Here is a 17739-nt window from a genome sequence, read left to right as displayed (position 1 = left end):
AGAGAGAGAGAGAGAGAGGAGACCAATTCCATGAGAACTTTCTGAAGCAATAGACTGTGGGAAGACACAAAAAAGGCTAACAATGCCTATTATGTTGCTATCCAGAGTTTACTATAGTAGAGACTATGGGGGACTTCCTGTTGAGTGACATCTAGACTTTCTTGGTTGAGCTCAGTTTTGTCGCTCCTTATGGGAGAACATTTTCATTCTGTATTGTCTGTTATGTGTACATACATAGGAAATAATACAAAGAAGTGTAGGTTAAGAGTTGATTTCACTTTTCAAGATGATGAATTTCTGGAGAGCATGAAATCTAGCATAGCAGCGAGGTAGGAAATCATGAGGTGAATGCTAAAAAGATCAAGTGGATGGGGGGGGGGGGGTGGAACCAAGATGTCAGCATAGAAACAGGACTTCTACATGGCTCCAGCTTCCCTCTTCTCCAATACATGTAAAAAATGGCTCTAAACAATATTTAGAGCTACAAAACCCACAAAGTGACAAAGAGAAGCAAATCCCCCACTAAAGGAAGACTGGTAGGCCAGCAGGAAGGGTCCATCACAGTGTGCAGGGAGCCTATCACAGTCCTGACTAATGCATGTTTCTAGCCCCAGGGTGGCACCAACCATGTGGCTGGAGCAGACTTCACCAGAGTAAATCACTAGCAGCTGTAGCAGTTTCCAGAATTCTCAATCCAAAAATGCCAAAGAAAAAGTAAAACGTCAGAGTAGAATTTTGTTGGAACAGGGGGAGTGTGGTATAGCTGTTATACCTGGGATAAGAAGCAAAGGAGGCATGGTGGATGCAGCCTCTGCCTCCCAGCTGACTCCAGAGCTCCTGGCCTGCAAATTGTAGGGGTACCAAGTGACCATTCAGAGGGTAATCGCTCTTTCTTTGACCTGCTTAGAACAGATCGTGGTCTTGGGTGGTGGTCCTGGGGTGTGTGATCAGTGAGCCAGAGCATATGGGAGCTGTACAGAGGGCACCCATCTAATAGCTCCGGCAGCTGCAAAAACCCCAGTTATTTGGGACATAGCTATCTCCATTCTGGAAGCAGAGTTCTACTGTGGCAAAGAACTCAAAAGTCAAGTAATTGGCTGTTAATATGAGCAAGCAACAGAAGCAAAAACAGATAGTAGAATCCTTTTTGGGGGACAAAAAGAATAAAGGCATGGAGCAGGAGGAAGACAACAAAGTCAGAACTGCTGCATCAAAAGCCTTCAAGAAAATTATTAACTGCATACAGGCCATGAAGGAGCTCGAGGAGGATTTTGAAAATCAAGTCAGAGAAGTAAAGTAAAATTTGGGAAGAGAAATGAGAATAATGTGAGAAAATCATGAAAAGCAATTCAACAGCAAGTTAAAGGCGACCCAAAAATACACGGAAAAAAATAACACCTTAAAAATAGAATAACTCAAATGGCAAAAGAGTCTCAAAAAAGACAATGAGGAGAAGAATGTTTTAAACTTATTAAAGTTAAACCATTTACATTCCTAAATGGAAAAAAAAGATCATTGTAAATCATGAGACTTTTTTTTTTCAGTATGTGGATAGTTTAAGGAAATATATATATGAATACATACATATATTATATATGTTTATATAAAAGGGTGTATGTGTGTATAAATACATATGAGAGTTTGTGTAAATAAGTGTGCATGTATACAAAGGCAGAGAGCATAGGATCAGTTTAATAAGAAGGGATGGTATCTAAAAATTAAATTAAGAGGTGATATAGGAATTTATTGGGAGAAGAAAAAAGGGAGTGATAGATTAGGGTAAATTATCACATATAAAAAAGGCAAGGGGGGGTGGGACCAAGAGTGTGGCATAGAATCAGGAAAACTCCCTGTGTTTCCCCCATAACCACTTCCAATACCTATAAAAATGACTCTAAACAAACTTTATAGCTACAGGGCCTACAAAATGACAGAGAAAAACAAATCTCCCACTGAAGACAGTCTGACAGGTGGACAGAAAAGGTTCATGAAAGCCCACTGTGAGCAGAGAGCAGCCCCACGTGAGTTCTCAGTTTTAGCCTAAAGGCAGCCTGACCAGCTATGGCTAGAGGGACGTTAAGAGAGTAGATCAGCAACTGTGATGGTTTCCAGAATTATCAACCCATAAATGCCAAAGATAAAGTGAGACTACAGTGTAGACTTTGGGAATAGTGGATCTGAGAGTGTGGTCTGGCCTCTGCCCCAAGAAGGAAAAGGGGCTGAGGTGTGAGGTAGAAGTAACCCTCTGGCTGCTTCAGAGCTCTTGGCCTACAGATTCTAGTGGGACCAAGCAACTATGCTTAGGGGTAATGAATCTTGTTTTAACCTGCTTGGATCTAGATCTCTTTCTAGGGTGGAGTTCCTGGGGTTTGTGACCAGGTGCCAGAGCTAATGGATGATTCAGAGAAGGTACCTAACTAATAGCTCTTCCAGCTGGAAAAACCCCAGAAATTTGGGACAAGGTTCTCCTCTCTGGAAGCATAGTTCTACTGTGGCAAAAAGCACAAAAGTCAAAGTAATTGAGTGGCAACATGAATAATCAAAGGAAGTAAAGCAAGCACAGCAATCCAACTTTAGATTCCTATTTTTGGAACAAAAAGGATCAAAGCAAGAAACAGAAGAAAGAAAACAAAGTCAGAACTCTTGTACCAAAAATCTTCCAAGAAAAAAAAATATCAACTGGTTACAGGCCATAGAGGAACTTAAGAAGGATTTTTAAAACAAAAAAAAAAAAGAGAAGTGGAAGAAAAATTAGGAAGAAAAATGAGACTGATGCAATAAAATCATGAAAAGCTAGTCAACAACCTGGCTGAAGAAAATGACACCTTAAAAATTAGACTAACTCAAATGGCAAAAGAGGCCAAAAAACCCAATAAGTAGAAGAATGCCTTAAAAAGCTGAATTTGCCAGATGGAAAAAAGAATTTCAAAAGCTCCCTGAAGAGAATCATTCCTTCAAAATTAGTAGCTGTTCTCATTGAATTTCACCTAAGGAGGGAATAACACACACACTTAATTGGGTATCTTACCCTCCAGGAAAATAGGGGGCTAGGGGATAAGAGGAGGGAGGATAGAAGGGAGTGCAGATTGGGGGTGATTTTAGGTAGAAGCAAATATTTTTGAAAAGGGATAGGGTCAAAAGAGAAAATAGAATAATAGGGGGACAGGAAAGGATGGAGGGAAATATAGTTACTCTTTTACAATATAGCTACTATGGAAATTATTTGGTTAACTACACATGTAGTTATTATATTCAATCTTTATTGAATTGCTTTTCCTCCCAGTGGGGGTGGGCGAAGAGGGAAAAAAAGGGAAAAATATCTAGAATTCAAAGTTCTAAAAAGAAATGTTTAATTTTTTTTACATGCAACTGGGAAATAACATACACAGGTATTGGGCTATAGAAACCCATCTTGCCCTACTAGAAAGTTAGGGGGATTCAGGAGGAGGATATAAGAGAGAACAGATTGGGGGAAGGGGTATTCAGTAGGCTTGTTATTTTAGGGTGGGTGTAGGGGAAAGACAGGGAGAAAAAAATTGTAAATCAAAATCCTGTGGAAATGAATGTTGAAAACTAAATATAAATAAATTAAAAATTAAAAGAAAAAGAAAGGAAAAAGAAAAATAAAAGAAAATCAAGTGGGAAGAGCTACAACATGTCCATCCCCCATTATCTCTAACCAGAGAGAGAAAGAGATCCCAAGGATAGGGGAGTGTTGAGGAGAAGTAAATTTCAAAGTTGGTTTCATATTTCAATTTAAGGTTTCTGGATATCATAATGTCCAAAATTGCATCTAGGTTGGAGAAAGTATGAGATGAATGCCCTGGGTACCCTTCTTAAACGGTGGAGGATATGAAAAAAAATTATATATTGATTTGATTCCTAAATTAAGTAAGAAATTTAACCCCTGATACTTCATCTGCAAAATAATAATAATAATAATAATAACAATAATACCTTTTACGTTTGCCATGAGGATAAAATGAGATATTTGAAAAATTATTTGTAATCTTTAAAGTACTTTGTATGTTTAGGTATTATTATTATTATCAAATTTGGATAGTCATTTTTCAACTCCATCCACCAATTATATTAAAGTATTTATTGAAAGTCAGCTAATAAATTCTGATTTGAGCATCAGAGAGTCATAGATTTAGAGGTGTAAGGAACCTTAGAAGCAATCAAGTACAATCTCCTCACTTTATTTTTTTTTAAAGCAATTGGGGTTAAGTAACTTGCTCAAGGTTACACGGCCAGGTGTTTCTGGGTGGGTGCTAAGTGTCTGAGCCTGGGATTTGATCTCCAGGTCTTCTCAACACTGGAGCCGGTGCTCTTACTGGCTGTGCCACCTGGCCTCCCCAGTCTCCTCACTTTAATAGATGAAAAACTAGGGGTAGCCAGGTGGCTCAGCGAGTAAGAGCACCGGCTCCAGGGTTGGGATGACCTGGCAATAGAATCTGGGCTCTGACACTTAGCACCACACCTAGAAACAACTGGCCGTGTAACCTTGAGCAAGTTACTTACTCCCGATTGCTTTAAAAAAATAGATGAAAAACAAAATGAGAATCAATGATATTAAATGACTTGCCCAGGGTGACACAGCGATTAGTCTTTGAGGCAAATTCCAACTTTCCCTTCCACATTCCCACTTTCACACTGTATTCTTTTTTTTTTTTTAAAGCAACCAGAGTTAAGTAATTTGCTCAAGGTTACATGGAGTATCTGAGCCCAGATTTGATCTCCAGGTCATCCCCCCAAAAAAGTTTAAACATTTGTTTTTTTAAAGCAATTGGGGTTAAGTAACTTGCTCGAGGTTACACGGCCCGTGTTTCTGGGTGGGTGCTAAGTGTCTGAGCCCAGATTCGATCCCAGGTCATCTGGACTCTGTGGCCGGTGCTCTTACTCACTGTGCTACCTGGCCACCCCACATTGTATTCTTTACATCACCTAACTTCCATCTTCCCCCATACCAATCAGATGTTATATATTCATATTTCTAACAAATAGATTTAAAAACCTACTGAAACATTATTTGGAAGCTTTTTAAATAGATTAGAAAATTCTATTTATATGTTTTGTAAGGATGAAGATTTTTTTATAACTGACATATATACATGTGCATATGTTTTGAGGAAAAAAGCTTACTTTTTAAATGCTTTGCTATTCATGATGACTTCCTACTGTCATTAGCCAATATCTTAAGGCACAGTATAGATTTAGAGCAAGGTACATCATTAATGATAGTCAATTTAAATTCATATTTCAAATAATCCTCTTGATAATTTTGTATCTTTTTGCCTGAATTCTTGTCAGATCCGATTTTTATCTCATAATGTGACAGATGAAGAGCTTGTACTAGGAGGAGGAAAGGTATCAGCCCTGCCACTTCCTATTGTTCCCTCACACTCACATTATTGTTATTATCTTCAACCTATGGTTTCTTTGGGGGAATATCTTTTAAGCCACTTATCCATTTTGTGAAGGTTAGTTAGTAAAAACTAGATAATATAATCAATAAATACACTTCACTTGGCACCTGTACACTGCAATATGTCTCAATTGGCTGACAAGGAATGGACAAGTGAGGATGTCACTGTCAATGTTTCAGTGTTGTCAAACTCCTGCTCTTCATTCAGCATACTTCATGTACTGTAGCTAACATGTTATTTTCAGACACACAGGCTGAATGATGGCATGATGTTTTATTTCTTAAATGTTTAGACAAAAATAAATAGAATTAAAAGTTCCAATATCTTTGTCACATCCTAATAGATTATTCTGTGTACCCTTTGGGGTACCCAATTTGAATAACATTGCTATATTATATTATGGTTACTGACTGCTCAAGTCACCTTAATCACCTTAATGTCCTACTTAAATATAGAAATAAGAAGCAAATGTTCATAATTATAACCAGTGGCTAATAACTCATTTTGTCTATTGCTCTGAGATTTTCAAACCTCTGCCTTTATTGGATCAGGTAAAACATTTATATTAAACCATTTATCATATCCTAAAGCATCTCTTTTATTATTTCATTTGACCCATATTTCAGCCCAGAGATGAAGTTGTTCCAAGTATCTTTGTCTTGTAGATAAATAAAATGAGTTTCAAGGAAAAGAAATTACTAACTCAGGATTACAAAGTATTAGAGGTTAGATTTTGATTCATCTCTCATCATTTCAGGTATGACTCTATTTCCATTATATCATGCCTTCTTTTAAGACCTCATGTTTATATAAACTTTCATAATATTGTATATAATTACTTCATTTGAATCATAGTGCAGTCCTATTTCTATATGCTATTATTACCCCCATTTTAAAGATGAGAAAACTGAGTCTTGGAAGAGTTAAGTATTTGCTCAGGGTGACATAGACATTAAGTGACTTAAGCAGGATCTGAATCTCTCAGTCTATCTACATCTACAATCTATCTACATTGCCTCAAGACTAGCTTTTAAATCAAAGATTTGTCTCATTATTAATGTTTCAATAGTTCTTACAGTTATTTGCTTTTAAAATGTGATTTGTTTCAAATATTTACACTTTCATTAGAATATTAGCTATTAGAAATATCATAATTCTTTATCCCCTTCATCCTCTGAGACAGCCCAAATTTATAATAATGAAATATTACAAGATAGTGAGATCCTTTCTATACCTCCCCTTTTCTCTTTACTTGTCTAAAAAAGAGATTCGCGTTGATTGGAATTTATTTATTGCCAGTATCAACCAAAAATTCTGATTGAAAGCTTGATGTTTCAGCTCTGAGAAATGCATCTTAAAACCTTCTAGAGCTACCAACATTGAGCCACTTTTCCTTTCCTAGGTGTAGCCTGAGGATAATTTCATATCCTGGGATTCTAGCAACTGACTCCTTTGAAGCTAGACCTAGTGGTATTTGAAACCTTTCCCTTCTTTTCTCTGTTCCTCTCTGCTCCAAGACTGTGCCTAAGTATTTCTTTTTAGGCCCTTAAGGATGTGAATTAAATGTATATTAATAAGCAACTATTGCTATGTATTTTATTTACTTCTGCCGTGTTTTTTTGAAAATTTCCTAGTTCCTAACCAAACTGGGGAAAATTTATCCAATCAGTGAGTGAGATTATTCTTCCTACAAATGTACAGTGGTTATTCTGGAGGGCTTGAAATGAAGGAAAATGCCATCAAGAACTAAGGGAAGAGTCACCTCTCTTTCCATATGAATGTGAAAGAGCTAGGAATGAAGGAAATTCTTTTCACCTACATAGGTAGGATGGCTCCTGTTAGACTCAATGGAATATTTAACACAAGTCCACAAATTAATTTCTGAATCAAATTATACTAAAGCAATGTTCCCAGGAATTCTGATAATGATTAGTACTCTGAGTGCTCCCATGAATCTTATTTGGTGGAGACTCATCCAAATTGGTGAGCATTTGGGCATGAGACACTGTTCAGAGGTCCCCATCTGTCATGTCATAGAAATTATGAGTTAGAAGGGCAAATTTAGTCCAATGTGTTTCTTTAAACAAGTTCTGTTATTGGAAGAGTAAGATTTGGAAAATAAACAAATTAGCAGCCTTGAATTAGTTAAACAGCAGGAAGCCTAGAGTAAAATTTATTAACCACATGGAAAGAATCAACAATGTCAAAACTAATATTACTATTTCTATTTTCCATGTTTATTAGAAATGAAACTTCATATCCTTAAAGTGATACTCAATTTATGGCAGTTCTACTGTTAGTAGTACTAGCAGCAGCAATAGCAGCAGCAGTATTAGTAGTAGTAGCAGTACTGGTAGTAGCCATTGTAGTAGTAATCGTAAAGGTAGTAAAGATTCATGTTTATATTTTAATTAAAAGTTTATAATTAATTTCCTCACAACCAGGTGGCGAAATAGGTAGATTATCTCAACTGAATTTCCTTACCTCTTCCACTTAAAATTTGTAGAAATGAGATCCAATTAAAAAAAAAAAACAAACAAAAACAAAACATCATCAGCCTAACAGTTAAACCAAACATTCTTCATTCATTGCTCTAAATTAGGTGAGGGAAATACTCTATCTAAAGTGGTTCTCTAAATTTCAGGATGTAGATTGTGCAGAGAAGGTAGGATTAAGTTGTTGTAAACAGAGATGACTTTTCTTCATAAAATAATACTAGGACATATATTCCATAAGGCTTTAATAAATAAGAGTTCTCAATAAAAAAATAAATAATTTAATCAAAGTTTGGGTTATGGCAAGTCATTTTCCAATAAAAATATATCTGTTTGTATATACATATGTGTCTGTGAGTATGTATCTATTGATATACACACACATTTTAATTCCGCCTTCTGTTTTTTTGTCATATTATAAGATTGTGCTTCTTATATTCTTTGAGGATCATATTGATTGAAAGATACAAAGGACCATCAGAAAATTACACATATATTTAAAACAAAAACAAAAAATAAGAAAACAGTCTGCATGTGATAATTCACATACCTAGAATAAAGACTAGCTTCAGTGCTCTCTTTTCTAGCATCTTATTTACATATAGTCAAGAGGAGACCTTCAGTGTTAATAACTAAGGAACTCAGAACTCTAGAAAAGTTTTGGAAATATTGGGAAAATGTAAATTGCCTCATTGTGGCTTAGCTGCCAGAAATGAACTTTTGGACAGATACAGGTTGATAACCATGAACTCCAATAAATTCTCTCACTGCAGGTAGCCAGCTCTGAACCAGGAAGATGAGCTAAAGAAAAAAAAAAAAACAATAATCTTTTGGAAAAGAGGCTATATTTCTCTGATTGGTACTTGCTACTTCTTAGTTGGAGAAGAATGTCAGAAGCCAGCCAAGAAACAGAACTAGAGAGCCTTATGCAAATCCTAAGAGGCTAAGAGGTGTTATTTTCATGAATGTTTGTAAAACTCCTTTACCAGAATGTTGACTCTTTTTTTCATGATTTTGAACATTGTCATCATTTTTCTCCCCAAATTTTCCTATGTGTCTCTTATTTAATTTTTCAAATCCTTTTGAGTTATTCCAGGGATCCTTTTTGGTCCTGAGACCAATTCACACTTTCCTTTGAGGTTTTGGATTGAGGAATTTTGACTTTCTTCTCTTTTTCTGAGTTCATGTACTGATATCCCCTGTCACCATAGTAATTTTCTATAGTCAAGATGTTGGTTATTGTTGTTGTTTGTTTGTTTATTTCTTCAGACTAATTTTTTTTACTTTTAACTTTATGTTAAAGTTGTTCTTTTGCTCCTTGGATGGAGAAGTTATTGCTCCAAGCATCAGGATTTTTGTTCAACAGTTTTCAGAACTAATTCTTACAGTATTTTACCTTTTAATTCTTCCAAGGTGAAGTGACTAGGAGAATTACGTTTTCAATTCATCTGGCTTGTTCTCTAAGTCTGTGAAAGAGCTTGAGCACTCTTTTCTACCCAAAACTACTACCAGACTCCCTGCAGGTAAAAACTCTGGTCTACTAGTATTTTTCTTCACTCTGAAACTGCCACCTAGGACTATGATTCAGATCCATGTCTGGGCAGAATAACAGAATGCTATATCCAATGCCACCAAAGGGAACCTGTAATCACTTTCTGAGCAGTTATCAAACCCCTTAGTCTATGAGCTAAGAACTCCACTAGCAACTACTTCAGATTCAGTGGCCCAAAAGGCTTGCTGTTAGCTTGCTGAAGCATGGTAAGTTGCTGCTTTTTAGGGTGTTGCCTGCACTGTGCTCTATTTGAAACCAGGTGCAACAGGCCTTTCCTAACTACTTTCTAGGTTACCTTGGGCTAAAAAGATGTTTTACTTCATCTTTTTTATAGGTCCTGTTGTTTCAGAATTTGCTTTGAGGCAATATTTTAAAGTTCTTTGCAGGGTAATTTGGGAGAGCTTGGGCAAGTCCACAATTTTCTCTGCCATCTTGGCACTGCCTCTTCAACTTTTGAATAAATGCCTCTGTTCAGTGTTTTTATGTTTTAATATGTAACACACTGGTGGAGGTTTAGGACAGTGTCTCCATATCCTTCACTTCAATCTCCATTACATTCACTAGAAATTTTAATGGAAATTATGGAATTGTTTTTTAATTTTATTTATTTTAGTCATATCCAACTCTTTGTCACCCCAGTTGGGCTTCTCATGGCAAAGATACTTGGACTAGTTTGCCATTTCCTTCTCCAGCTCATTTTAAATATTAGGAAACTGAAACAAAGATGGTTAAGTGATTTGCCCAGGAACAAATGCCTAGTTAAGTGTTTGTAATGGCAAGCAAATAAGTAGTTAACACCTTGTTTCAGCTATTTAGTTGACACCTTGTTTCAGTTCTTTTCCATGATTGTATCAAGTCTTTGTTGAAAAGCAGAACTTGTGAACCCTAGAACTTGTGAACTCCTATTGCATCAAAGGGGAAGCTAATGACCACATATAAGGAGAGGCTGTAAAGCCACACACTAGCAGCTTTCCAGAGGACTGCTGCTGTGAACAGCTTTCAAGATTCTGATTACATAGTGTAGTGAGGTCTCTATTTATTCAATAATGAATCAGAGCAAAATATTCATAGAAAATCAAAATACAGCATTTACAATGTTACAACTCAACAACTTATCACTAAAATGACCATATATATTTCACCAAAGTAGTCACATAATTTTATACAAAGTATATTCATTTAGTCAACCACAATATCCTTAATTCCATCACAAAGTACAAAAGTCAAAGTTCTCCACACCCAGGTCACAGTAAATTATAATCTTCTTAATCAGTAGACAGTGTCCAAGTAAAGTCTTTCAGCTTGACTCAAGGCTGGATCTCAGCTTACATGGTTCCTCTTCTATGGTCCCAGCTCCAACTGTCACCTGGGTTCAAAGGCAGGCAGCTCCCAGTTTCTTTTTCCAGCCCCTTGTACAGTTCTTTATCCAGTTCCCATGCCATGTTGAAGTTCACAGTGTTGAGTCAACCTTAAGTCCTTCACAGTTCCTGTTTCTGGGAAGACAAAGCTTGACAGACCACAATAACATTCATGTACATTGCTTGCATCACCATCAATTCACTATCTGCCTGTGAAATCAACTCAAATCCACCAAGGTCTGAGAATTCAACAGAAATTATCAACATAGAAATCAACACAGACCTACAAACAAGGTCCAAGAGGTCAGCATACATCATCTGTAAAGTCCTAGAACCTTAAAACCCTCCTCCATGTCTGCTGTTAACATACAAAGAGAAAATCCTCTTTGGCACTTCCTATAAGGTCCCAGTGATTATGTACAAATTATCATAAATAAACATCAACACAGACAAAACAGACAGTGTGCCAGGATACAACAACTTTTCTCCTTCTTCACTCTGACACCACAAGAGTCCTCTTCTCAGTTCTGCTGTCTCTAGCATGGACCTCTACTTATATATGCTAATACGCACCTACACTTCCTATTGCGGGAGTTCATAAGTTGTAGGGTTCACAACCACTGGGGCTCACAGGTTCTGTTTCTTTTTTTTTTTAAATATATATTTATTACTGTTATTTTTAATGCTTATTTTTATTTTACAACATTCATTTCCACAAGATTTTGAGTTACAAATTATCTCCCTATCTTTCCTCTACCCACCACTGCAAAACAGTGATCCCACTGAATACTCCCTCCCCCAATCTGCTCTCTCCTATGTCTGCCCCCATCCCGCCCCCAAAATTCTGGTAGGGCAAGATGGATCTCCATACCTTTAAATTTCATTTACCAGTTGCATGTAAAAAATAGCAAAGATAATAATTTTTTTATACATTTGATTTTAAAATTTTGAATTCCAGATTCTTTCTATTCTTCCTCATCACCCACCTTTACTGGGAAAATAAGCAACTCAATATAGATTGTCCATGTATAGTTACACAAAATGTTTCCGTATTGGATATATTGTGTAATACTGACTATATTTCCCTCTGTCCTGTCCTGCCCACACTTGTCCTATTTTCTACTTTGACCTGTCCTTTATTCAAAAGTGTGTGATTCTAACTACCCTCCACTGAATTTTCCCTCCCTTCTATCATCCCTGCTCTTATCCCGTTCCCCTCCACTTTCCTGTAGGGTAAGACACCCAAATTAGAGTGTATGTTATTCACTCCTTAAGCCAAATTCAATGACAGTAAGGTTGAGCCATTCCCTTTTGTCCTGCAGTTCTTCCCCTCCATTGTAACAGTTTTCCCTTGCCTCTTTTATATGGGAGAATTTACCCTATTCTGTCTCTTCCTATGTCCTCTCATTATATTCTTCCCTCACCTCTTAATTTCACCTTTCAAATATCATCCCTTCCTATTCAATTGATCCTGTGTTCTCTGTCTAGGTATACCTGTACACATATATACACACACTCACATATGTATTCATTTGCACATATACCCTCCTATATAGACACAAATATGTATGTGTGTATATATATATATGTATATATACACACATATACATTTATATTCCCTTCAACTATCCTCATACTGAGAAAAGTTTCATAAGTTACAATTATTGTTTTTCCATGTAGGAATGTAAATAGTTCAACTTTGATAAGTTTCTTATGATTTCTTTTCCCTGTTTACCTTTTCATACTTCTCTTGCTTCTTGTATTTAAATGACAAATTTTCTATTCAACTCTGGTTTTTTTTCATCAAGAATGCTTGAAAGTCCTCTTTTTCATTGAATGACCACATTTTCCCCAGAAACATTATACTCAATTTTGCTGGATAGGTGATTCTTGGTTTTAATCCTAGCTTCTTTGACCTCCAGAATATCATATTCCAAGCCCTTTGATCCCTTAACGTAGAAGCTGCTAGACCTTGTGTTATCATGATTGTGTTTCCACATTATTCAAATCATTTATTCTTGGCTGCTTCTAATATTTTCTCCTTGATCTTGCAATTCCAGAACCTGTGTATACCATTCCTTGGGGTTTCCTTTTGGGCATCTTTTTCAGGAGGTGATTTGTGTTTTCTTTCAAATTCTTTTTTGCTCTCTGGTTCTAAAATATCAAGGCAATTTTCCTTGAGAATTTCTTGAAGGATGATTTTTAGGTTCTTTTTTGATCACGGCTGTCAGCTAGTGTGATAATTTTAAAATTATCTCTCTTGAATCTATATTCCAAGTCAGTGGTTTTTCCAATGAGATATTTCACATTGTCTTCTATTTTTCCATTTGTTTGGATTTGTCTTATAATATCTTGATTCATCATAAGGTCATTACCTTCCATTTGCTCCAATATAATTCTGAAGGAATTATTCTCTTCAGTGAGTTTATGAGATTATTTTTTTCCATCTGGCAAATTAGGCTTTTTAAGGCATTCTTCACCTCATTGGCTTTTTGGACCTCTTTTGCCATTTGAGTTGTTCTATCTATTTAAGGGGATTTTCTTCTTTCAGACTGTTTACTCTCTTTTCATGATTTTTTTTTGCATCATTCTCATTTCTCTTTCCATTTTTTCCTCCACTTCTCTTACTTGATTTTCAAAATCTTTCTTGAGCTCCTCCATGGCCTATAACCAATTCATATACATCTTGGAAGCTTCTGGTGCAGGAGTTCTGACTTCATTGTCTTTCTCTCATTCCATGATTTGATTTGTTTTGTCACCAAAAATGAAATCTAAGGTTTAATTGCTGTGCTTGCTTTGTTTCCTCTGCTTGCTTATGTTGCCACTCAGTTACTTGACTTTTGAGCTCTTTGCCACAGTAGAACTCTGCTTCCAGAGAGGAGAGCTGTGTCCCAAATTGCTGGGGTTTCGACAGCTGCCAGAGCTAATAGTTGTGCACCCTCTCTACAGACACCACAAGCTCTGGCTCAGTGGTCACACACCCCAGGACCTCTACCCAAGACAGTGATCCAGATCCGAGTAGGTTAATTCAAAAGTGATTACACTCTGAATGGTTGCTTGGTCCCCCTATGATCTCCAGGCCAGGAGCTCTAAAGTACCCATGTGTAGGTGGCCGCATGGCCACCACTGTTCCTGGGGGCAGAGGCCAGACCATGTTCTGTCCCCTCCCCCCAGTTCCAACAGAGTTCCACACTGACCTCTCACTTTGTCTTTGGCATTTATGGGTTTATAAATCTAGAAACCACCATAGATGCTGGTGATCCACTCTCCTGAAGTCTGCTCTAGGTGCTGCTGGTTGGGGCACTCCAGGGCTAAAACCATAGACTCAATATGGGGGTTGGGCTCGGCTCCCAGTTTGCTGTGATGGACCCTTCCTGTAGAAAAAAAAAACTGGTGGTATCCCACCATTCTCTGTTTGTTTGTTCGGTCTGAGTTGATGTTTGTTTGTGATACTTTGTACAGAAGCTCTAGGACCTTACTGGAAGCCCTGAAAGAGGATTTTCTGGTTGTCTGTTTACAGAAGTCCTGGAGGAGGGATTCAAAGTTCCTGGGACTGTACAGACGATTTGTGTTGAGTTCTCAGACCTTGTTTGTTGGTCTGTGCTGATTTCTATGTTGATGATCTGTGTTGACCCCTTGAACCTTGTTTGTGGGTCTCTATTGATTTCACAGGCATATAGTGAATTGATGATGGTGCTAGCAATATGTATGAATGTTGTTTTGGATCTGTTAAACTTTGTCTTCCCAGAAACAGAAACTGTGAAGGACTTGAGGGGGACTGGACATTGTGAGCTTCAATAAGGAATGGGAACTGGACAAGGAACTTTATGAGGAACCAGATGAGGAAGTGGACAAGGAGCTGAGAGCTGACTGCCTGTGAGTCCAGGTGACAGTGGGGAAAATTCAGACAGGAGCTGGGACCATGAAAGAGGAACCATTGAAGCTAAGAGCCAGCCTTGAGTCAAGATGAAAAGACTTTTTCTTGGGTAGCTAATGCTGAGAAGATTATGATTTACTATGACCTAGGGGTGGAGAACTTTGACCTTTTTACTTTGTGTCCCTTAATGAGGCCTTCTCCTTAAGGATGATTGAGGACTTACTGACTGATATCTTTTGCTTAAAACTATGTGAACACTTTAGTAATAAGTTGCTATGTCATAACATTGTGAATGTTGTACTTTGGTTTCTGTGAATATTTTGTATGAGTTTAGTACCGAATAAATCGAGAGTTCCCTATACTATGTTATCAGAACCTTCAAGCTGTTCATAGCAGTAGTCCTCTGGAAAGCTGCTTATGCTTGGCTTTACATTTATGGCATAGTCAGTAGGATTACAAAGTATAATGCCTGTATTTGTTATAGGATCCATGGCCATTTAGATTGAGATTGTAAGGCCACGGATTCTGGAGGGGTGAAATGCTGAAATAAGGTGTTAGCTACTTCTTTGGGTGTCATTACAGTATCTGAGGCCAGATTTGAAATCAAGTCTTCCTGAGTCTATGTTGTTTTGGATCTGTTAAACTTTGTCTTCTATGTCTACCCAGTACTCTATCTTGCATTACCTGGAATAAAAATTCATGCAAAGTCTTATTCAGAAATGTCAATGGTGTTAGACTTTCATGCTACATAGTTATAATGCATTTGAACCACATAGCTACATTAGTATTTTTCTCAGGAAAAAATATCTATCTCCTCATGAAAAATAAAAGATAGACTGAGTCACAAATATAACCAAATACTACATCATCATCCAATAATTGAAAAGAATGAAAAAAGAAAGCCTTTTAAAAAAACCTTTAAGTTATAGATTTTTAAATACTTCTGGAGACTGAAGAATCTGAAAGTAAATGACAAGAATGCTTTCAGAGCTTAGAATGGCAGATGTTGGTGGGACACACTATAACAATCATGTACCAAGTTCATTCATCTTGCCATTTACAGAAAAATGTTGAGGCCTTTCTTCTTTATGTCTCAGGCAGACAGTAAATAAGAGAAACTGATAGAAAAGGGAGCAATAAAATTTAAGGAAGCAAATACTATTGGATTAATGCAAGTGTGCACTAGTATGGCAAGAGCTAAAGAATTAAAGACATACTTAATTGGTCCTGATTATGAATAAGAGATGCCAAATTTTAATCGGTTCTTAGAGCAAGCCAATTTGAGTGTGATTTCCAAGAAGCAACAAAACAACCCAAAAAAGTAATTCCTATCTCTTTTGAAATGTAATCTTAGCTTAGATCCAGTACATGTCCCCATATGTGTATTATAAAAACCAATTCATCAACCATTTCTGGTTTCTTGACCTCATGGGTTAAAGGAGTCTATAAAAAACATCATAAAAGACAGAAGAACAGACAGGACCATTCCATTTAGAATAACCAGGGATCAAGGGACCAGAGATCATGGTCATATCATGAAAGATTATCACTAGTACAATAAAAAAAATTGGTAAAAGCATACTGTAGTTTGTTGTAATAGTGGCCTGGATGTACATATGAGTGATGATGTATATTCACCAAAAAGTAGAAAATGGAATTATTTTCCAAGACGTTTAATTGTCTAAAAACAGCTTCTGGAAAATAAGGATGGGGATTGGAATCAAGGTCTTCCTGGGTCATGAAACGATGGAACTGCATTATACTCATACATTTGTTTATGGGTAACCACTGTTCCAGTCTTTTTTAGGGTAGACATTTGAGAAAAATATTCATTACACGTCATGAAAGTGTAAGGATCCTATGAACTAAACGTCAAGGACCATCCTTAACAAATAGAAAGTTTTAAATGATTTGACACATATAAAACACTTTGTAAACTTTAAAATGCTATGCAACAATGAGATATTATCATCATCAATGTTGTTGCTACTGATACTTCAGAGTGAACTTGATGTTTGCTAACAAAGTTAGTGGTATTGACATAGATGTAAATACCTTAAATTTCATATGTTGAAAGAGAAAGTATTTTTGACCTGTCAACTCTAATACACATGAAACTCTAAATATGCTGTAGGCAGTAAGTAGGATTAAATGCATGAATATTTTGATCATTGATATAATTTGTATAGAATCTTAGAAGACAGAAACATATGGTGGGAGAGATCAATAAGAGGATGACATTTTCTCTACCTCAAGGATAGATCAAGCGAAATTAGAATTCACACACACACACACACACACACACACAAGACTGAGATCAGGATGTTTATCAACTAACAGATTTTAAACAAAAGAATTCAAGTGGGCCAGTGTATCCTGCCAAGAGCTATTGATGCCTTGGACTGTTTGCTAGTCAGTGAGTGGTTCTCAGTTTTGGTTTCATGCAGTATATATAATCAGATTCTAATGCAGGGGGAAAAAAGATAGCATTGAACTACCTGCCAGGTTGTTCTGACTTTGAGTGACATCTCAGGAGCACTTACCTCAATTCATGATATTATGAAGAAGTAACTTGTTACATGAAAGTAGTGATATACGTGAATGATTTCATTGTCTTTGTAAAGACACTAGAGCAGCATGATAAAAATAATTGATGAAAATTCAAAAGGGAAATGGTCTTCTAATTGACAAATGCTAGTTTAGGAGAACCACACTAAAGTACAAGGTAACATGGAGCCTCAAACAGCAGTCAGTCAAAATCATTTAATAAGAGCTTAGCACTAAACAATGGAGATACAAAAACAGAATACAATCCTCAAGAAGCTTCCATTTTAATCAGAGAGACAAACATGAAAGTAGATAGGAATACACACAAAAAAATATTAAGCTCATGGGAGATAATTTCAAAGGAAAAAGTAACAGCAAATTGGAAGCGGGAGAATGTATGAAAAGACCTCCAGCAGGCAGGTGAACTTACTCATTATGGAATCAGGGGAAACCAAGAGGTGGAGGTGAAAAAGGAATGCTT

The 17739-nt window shown here is 36.7% G+C and overlaps 1 pseudogene; it reads left to right on the top strand.

The window, feature by feature from the left end:
* LOC138174949 (transcriptional enhancer factor TEF-3-like) overlaps positions 1-17739 on the top strand; it is a 99328-nt pseudogene that overhangs the window by 1046 nt on the left and 80543 nt on the right.

This window comes from Petaurus breviceps, unplaced genomic scaffold (genome assembly GCF_028583685.1).
Source record: "Petaurus breviceps papuanus isolate PSGF00001 unplaced genomic scaffold, PetGlider_PUasm1.0 76, whole genome shotgun sequence".
Lineage (NCBI taxonomy): Eukaryota > Metazoa > Chordata > Mammalia > Diprotodontia > Petauridae > Petaurus > Petaurus breviceps.
This window is presented reverse-complemented; position numbering and strand designations above follow the sequence as displayed.